Source organism: Schistocerca piceifrons, unplaced genomic scaffold (genome assembly GCF_021461385.2).
Source record: "Schistocerca piceifrons isolate TAMUIC-IGC-003096 unplaced genomic scaffold, iqSchPice1.1 HiC_scaffold_1544, whole genome shotgun sequence".
In the NCBI taxonomy this organism is placed as follows: domain Eukaryota; kingdom Metazoa; phylum Arthropoda; class Insecta; order Orthoptera; family Acrididae; genus Schistocerca; species Schistocerca piceifrons.
Genome location: NW_025727396.1, coordinates 10,309,164 through 10,315,321, shown reverse-complemented (window position 1 = coordinate 10,315,321; position 6,158 = coordinate 10,309,164). Strand labels below are relative to the sequence as shown.

At 40.4% G+C, this 6,158-nt stretch overlaps 1 non-coding gene across 1 annotated transcript; it reads right to left on the bottom strand.

Annotated features, from left to right (window-relative positions):
• Positions 1 to 5,250: 5,250 nt before the first annotated feature.
• Positions 5,251 to 5,325, bottom strand: Trnas-cga. The gene has a single exon. It is a non-coding gene; the product is annotated as a tRNA-Ser (tRNA).
• Positions 5,326 to 6,158: the final 833 nt, after the last annotated feature.

Below are 6,158 nucleotides of genomic sequence, written 5' to 3'. Positions count from 1 at the left end.
TTGGACCTTCATATTGACGACGAAACACAGAAATTGCATCGGGATTAAATTCAAAAGGCAAAATGCCCACTTAAGTACAAGAAGACTGACACTTCCTAATGTCTATGTTTTAACCATTCCTGTGATACAAGTAATAGATACCGATGCTTCACTTCAGGTTTACTATATCCCTCTGATCTTCGTATTGACGATGAAACACAGAAATTGCATCGGAATTAAATACACAAGGCACAATGCTGACTCAAATACAAGATGATTGGCTCTTCTTGCTTGCTATGTTTTGAACCTTTCCTGTGAGACCGGTGTTAGATACCGATGCTTCACTTCAGGTTTACTGTATCCCTTGGACCTTCGTATTGACGACGAAACACAGAAACTGCATCGGAATTAAATAGAAAAGGCACAATGGCGATATGTACAAGAAGACTGACTCTTCTTACTGACTATGATTTGAACTTATCCTGTGAGACCAGTTTTAGATTCCGATGCTTCACAATATGTTTACTGTATCCCTTGGACCTTCTTGTTGACGATGAAACACAGAAATTGCATCGGAATTACATACAAAAGGCACAATGAAGCATTAAGTACAAGAAGACTGACTCTTCTTGCTGTGTATGATTTGAACCATTCCTGTGACACTAGTTATAGATTCCGATGCTTCACTTCAGGTTTACAGTATCCCTCTGACCTTCTTATTGACGATGAAACACAGTAATTGCATCGGATTTAAGTACAAAAGGCACAATGCCGACTCATGTACAAGAAGACTGACTCTTCTTACTGTCTATGTTTGAACCTTTCCTGTGACACTAGATATACTTTCCGTTGCTTCACTTCAGGTTTATTGTATACCTCTTACCTTCTTATTGACGACGAAACACTGAAATCGCATCGGAATTAAATAGAAAAGGCACAATGACGACTTAAGTACAAGAAGACTGACTCTTTCAACTGTCTATGTTTTGAACAATACCTGTGGCACTAGTTATAGATTCCGATGCTTCACTTCATTTTTACTGTATCCCTCTGACACTCTTATTGACGATGAAACACAGAAATTGCATCGGAATTAAATACAAAAGGCACAATGCCGACTTATGTACAGGAAGACTCACTCTTCTTACTGTCTATGTTTTGAACCATTCCTGTGACACTAGTTATCGATTCCGATGCTTCACTTCAGGTTTACTGTATCCTTTGGACCTTCTTATTGACGATGAAACACAGAATTTGCATCGGAAATAAATACAAAAGGTACAATGCCGACTAAAGTACAAGATGACTGACTCTTCCTACTGTCTACGTTTTGTGCAATTAAATTGACACTAGTTATAGGTTCCGATGCTTCACTTCAGGTTTACTGTATCCTTTGGACCTTCTTATCGACGATGAAACACAGAAATAGCATCGCAATTAAATACAAAAGGCACAATGCCGACTTAAGTACAAGAAGACAGACTCTTCTTACTGTCTATGTTTTGAACCACTCCTGTGACACTAGTAACAGATTCCGACGCTACACCTCAGGTTTACTGTATCCCTTGGACCTTCTTATTGACGACGAAACACAGAAATTGAATCGGGATTAAATACAAAAGGCACAATGCCGACTTAAGTACAACAAGACTGACTCTTCGTACTGTCTATGTTTTAACCATTCCTGTGACAGTAGTTATATATTCCGATGCTACACTTCAGGTTCACTGTATCCCTCTGACCTTCTTATTGACGCTGAAACACAGAAATTGCATCGGAAAAAAATACAAAAGGCACAATGCCGACTCAAATACAAGATGACTTGCTCTTCTTACTCTCTATGTTTTGAACCTTTCCTGTGAGGCCGGTTTTAGATTCTGATGCTTCACTTCAGGATTACTGTATCCCTTGGACGTCCTTATTGACGACGAAACACAGAAATTGGATTGGAATTAAATAGAAAATGCACAATGCCGACATAAGTATAAAAAGACTGACGCTACTTACTGACTATGATTTCAACATTTCCTGTGAGACCAGTTTTAGATTCCGATGCTTCACTATATGTTTACTGTATCAATTGGACTTTCTAGTTGACGATGAAACACAGAAATTGCATCGGAATTACATACAAAAGGCACAATGCCGACTTAAGTACAAGAAGACTGACTCTTCCTACTGTGTATGTTTGAACCATTCCTGTGACACTAGTTATAGATTCCGATGCTTCACTTCAGGTATACTGTATTCCTCTGACCTTCTTATTGACGATGAAACACAGTAATTGCATCGGAATTAAATACAAAATGCACAATGCCGACTCATGTACAAGAAGACTGACTCTTCTTACCGTCTATGTTTTGAACCTTTCCTGTGACACTAGATACAGATTCCGATGCTTCACTTCAGGTTTACTGTATCCCTTGGACCTTCTTATTGACGACGAAACACAGAAATTGCATCGGAATTAAATAGAAAAGGCACAATGCCGACTTCAGTACAAGAAGACTGACTCTTCCTACTGTCTAGCTTTGAACCATTCCTGTGACACTAGTTATAGATTCCGATGCTTCCCTTCAGGTTTACTGTATCCCTCTGACATTCTTATTGACGATGAAACACGGAAATTGTATCGGAATAAAATAGAAACGGCACAGTGCCGACTTACGTACAAGAAGACTGACTCTTCTTACTGACTATGTTGTGAACATTTCCTATGAGACAAGTTTTAGATTCCGATGCTTCAATATATGTTTACTATATCCCTTGGTCCATCTTATTGATGATGAAACACAGAAAGTGCATCGGAATTAAATACAAAAGGCACAATGCCGACTTAAGTATAAGAAGACTGACTCTTCTTACTGACTATGATTTGAACATTTCCTGTGAGATCAGTTTTAGATTCCGATGCTTCACTATATGTTTGCTGTATTCCTTGGACTTTCTTTTTGACGAAGAAACACAGAAATTGCATCGGAATTAAATACAAAAGGCACAATGCCGACATCAGTACAAGAAGACTGACTCTTCTTACAGTCTATGTTTTGAACCATAACTGTGACACTAGTTATAGATTCCGATCCTTCACTTCAGGTTTACTGTATCCCTTCGACCTTGTTATTGACGATGAAACACAGAAATTGCATCGGAATTAGTTACAAAAGGCACAATGCTGACTCAAATACAAGATGACTAGCTCTTCTTGCTTGCTATGCTTTGAACCTTTCCTGTGAGACCGGTTTTAGATTCCGATGCTTCACTTCAGGTGTACTGTATCCCTTGGACCTTCGTATTGACGACGAAACACAGAAATTGCATCGGAATTAAATAGAAAAGGCACAATGACGACTTAAATACAAGAAGACTGACTCTTTCAACTGTCTATGTTTTGAACCATACCTGTGGCACTAGTTATAGATTCCGATGCTTCACTTCAGGATTACTGTATCCCTTGGACATCCTTATTGACGACGAAACACAGAAATTGCATTGGAATTAAATAGAAAATGCACAATGCCGACATAAGTACAAGAAGACTTACGCTTCTTACTGACTATGATTTCAACATTTCCTGTGAGACCAGTTTTTGATTCCGATGCTTCACTATATGTTTACTGTATCCCTTTGACCTTCTAGTTGACGATGAAACACAGAAATTGCATCGGAATTACATACAAAAGGCACAATGCCGACTTAAGTACAAGAAGACTGACTCTTCCGACTGTGTATGTTTTGAACCATTCCTGTGACACTAGTTATAGATTCCGATGCTTCACTTCAGGTTTACTGTATTCCTCTGACCTTCTTATTGACGATGAAACACAGTAATTGCATCGGAATTAAATACAAAATGCACAATGCCGACTCATGTACAAGAAGACTGACTCTTCTTACCGTCTATGTTTTGAACCTTTCCTGTGACACTAGATACAGATTCCGATGCTTCACTTCAGGTTTACTGTATCTCTTGGACCTTCTTATTGACGACGAAACACAGAAATTGCATCGGAATTAAATAGAAAAGGCACAATGCCGACTTAAGTGCAAGTAGACTGACTCTTCCTACTGTCTATGCTTTGAACCATTCCTGTGACACTAGTTATAGATTCCGATGCTTCATTCAGGTTTACTGTATCCCTCTGACATTCTTATTGACGATGAAACACAGAAATTGCATCGGAATTAAATAGAAACAAGTACAAGAAGACTTACTCTTCTTACTGACTATGTTGTGAACATTTCCTATGAGACCAGTTTTAGATTCCGATGCTCCACTATATGTTTACTATATCCCTTGGCCCTTCTTATTGATGATGAAAGACAGAAAGTGCATCGGAATTAAATACAAAAGGCACAATGCCGACTTAAGTATAAGAAGACTGAGTCTTCTTACTGACTATGATTTGAACATTTCCTGTGAGATCGGTTTTAGATTCCGATGCTTTACTATATGTTTGCTGTATTCCTTGGACTTTCTTTTTGACGAAGAAACACAGAAATTGCATCGGAATTAAATACAAAAGGCACAATGCCGACATCAGTACAAGAAGACTGACTCTTCTTACTGTCTATGTTTTGAACCATAACTGTGACACTAGTTATAGATTCCGATGCTTCACTTCAGGTTTACTGTATCCCTTGGACCTTGTTATTGACGATGAAACACAGAAATTGCATCGGAATTAAATACAAAAAAGCACAATGCCGACTTAAGTACAACATGACTGACTCTTCTTGCTGTGTATGTTTTGAACCATTCCTGTGGCACTAGTTTTAGATTCCAATGCTTCACTTCAGGTTTACTGTATCCCTCTGACCTTCTTATTGGCGACAAAACACAGAAATTGCATCGTAATTAAATAGAAAAGGCACAATGCCGACTTAAGTACAGAAAGACTGACCCTTCTAACTGTCTATGTTTTGAACCATTCCTGTGACTCTAGTTATAGATTCCGATGCTACACTTCAGGTTTACTGTATCCCTTGGACCTTCTTATTGACGATGAAAGACAGAAATTGCATCGGAATTAATATACAAAGGCACAATGTCGACTTAAGTACAAGAAGACTGACAGTTCTAATTGTCTATGTTTTGAACCATTTCTTTGTCACTAGTTACAGATTCCGATGCTTCACTTCAGGTTTACTATATCCCTTGGACCTTCGTATTGACGACGAAACACAGAAATAGAATCGGAATTAAATAGAAAAGGCACAATGGCGACTTAAGTACAAGAACACTGAAACTTCCTGGCAGATTAAAACTGTGTGCCCGACCGAGACTCGAACTCGGGGCCTTTGCCTTTCGAGGGCAAGTGCTCTACCATCTGAGCTACCGAAGCACGACTCACGCCCGGTACTCACAGCTTTACTACTGCCAGTATCTCGCCTCCTACCTTCCAAACTTTACAAAAGCTCTCCTGCGAACTTTGCAGAACTAGCACTCCTGAAAGAAAGGATATAGCGGAGACATGGCTTAGCCACAGCCTGGGTGATGTTTCCAGAATGAGATTTTCACTCTGCAGCGGAGTGTGCGCTGATATGAAACTTCCTGGCACATTAAAACTGTGTGCCCGACCGAGACTCGAACTCGGGACCTTTGCCTTTCGCGGGCAAGTGCTCTACCATCTGAGCTACCGAAGCACGACTCACGCCCGGTACTCACAGCTTTACTTCTGCCAGTATCTCGCCTCCTACCTTCCAAACTTTACAGAAGCTCTCCTGCGAACCTTGCAGAACTAGCACTCCTGAAAGAAAGGATATAGCGGAGACATGGCTTAGCCACAGCCTGGGGGATGTTTCCAGAATGAGATTTTCACTCTGCAGCGGAGTGTGCGCTGATATGAAACTTCCTGGCAGATTAAAACTGTGTGCCCGACCGAGACTCGAACTCGGGACCTTAGCCTTTCGCGGGAAATTGCTCTACCATCTGAGCTACCGAAGCACGACTCACGCCCGGTACTCACAGCTTTACTTCTGCCAGTATCTCGCCTCCTACCTTCCAAACTTTACAGAAGCTCTCCTGCGAACCTTGCAGAACTAGCACTCCTGAAAGAAAGGATATAGCGGAGACATGGCTTAGCCACAGCCTGGGGGATGTTTCCAGAATGAGATTTTCACTCTGCAGCGGAGTGTGCGCTGATATGAAACTTCCTGGCAGATTAAAACTGTGTGCC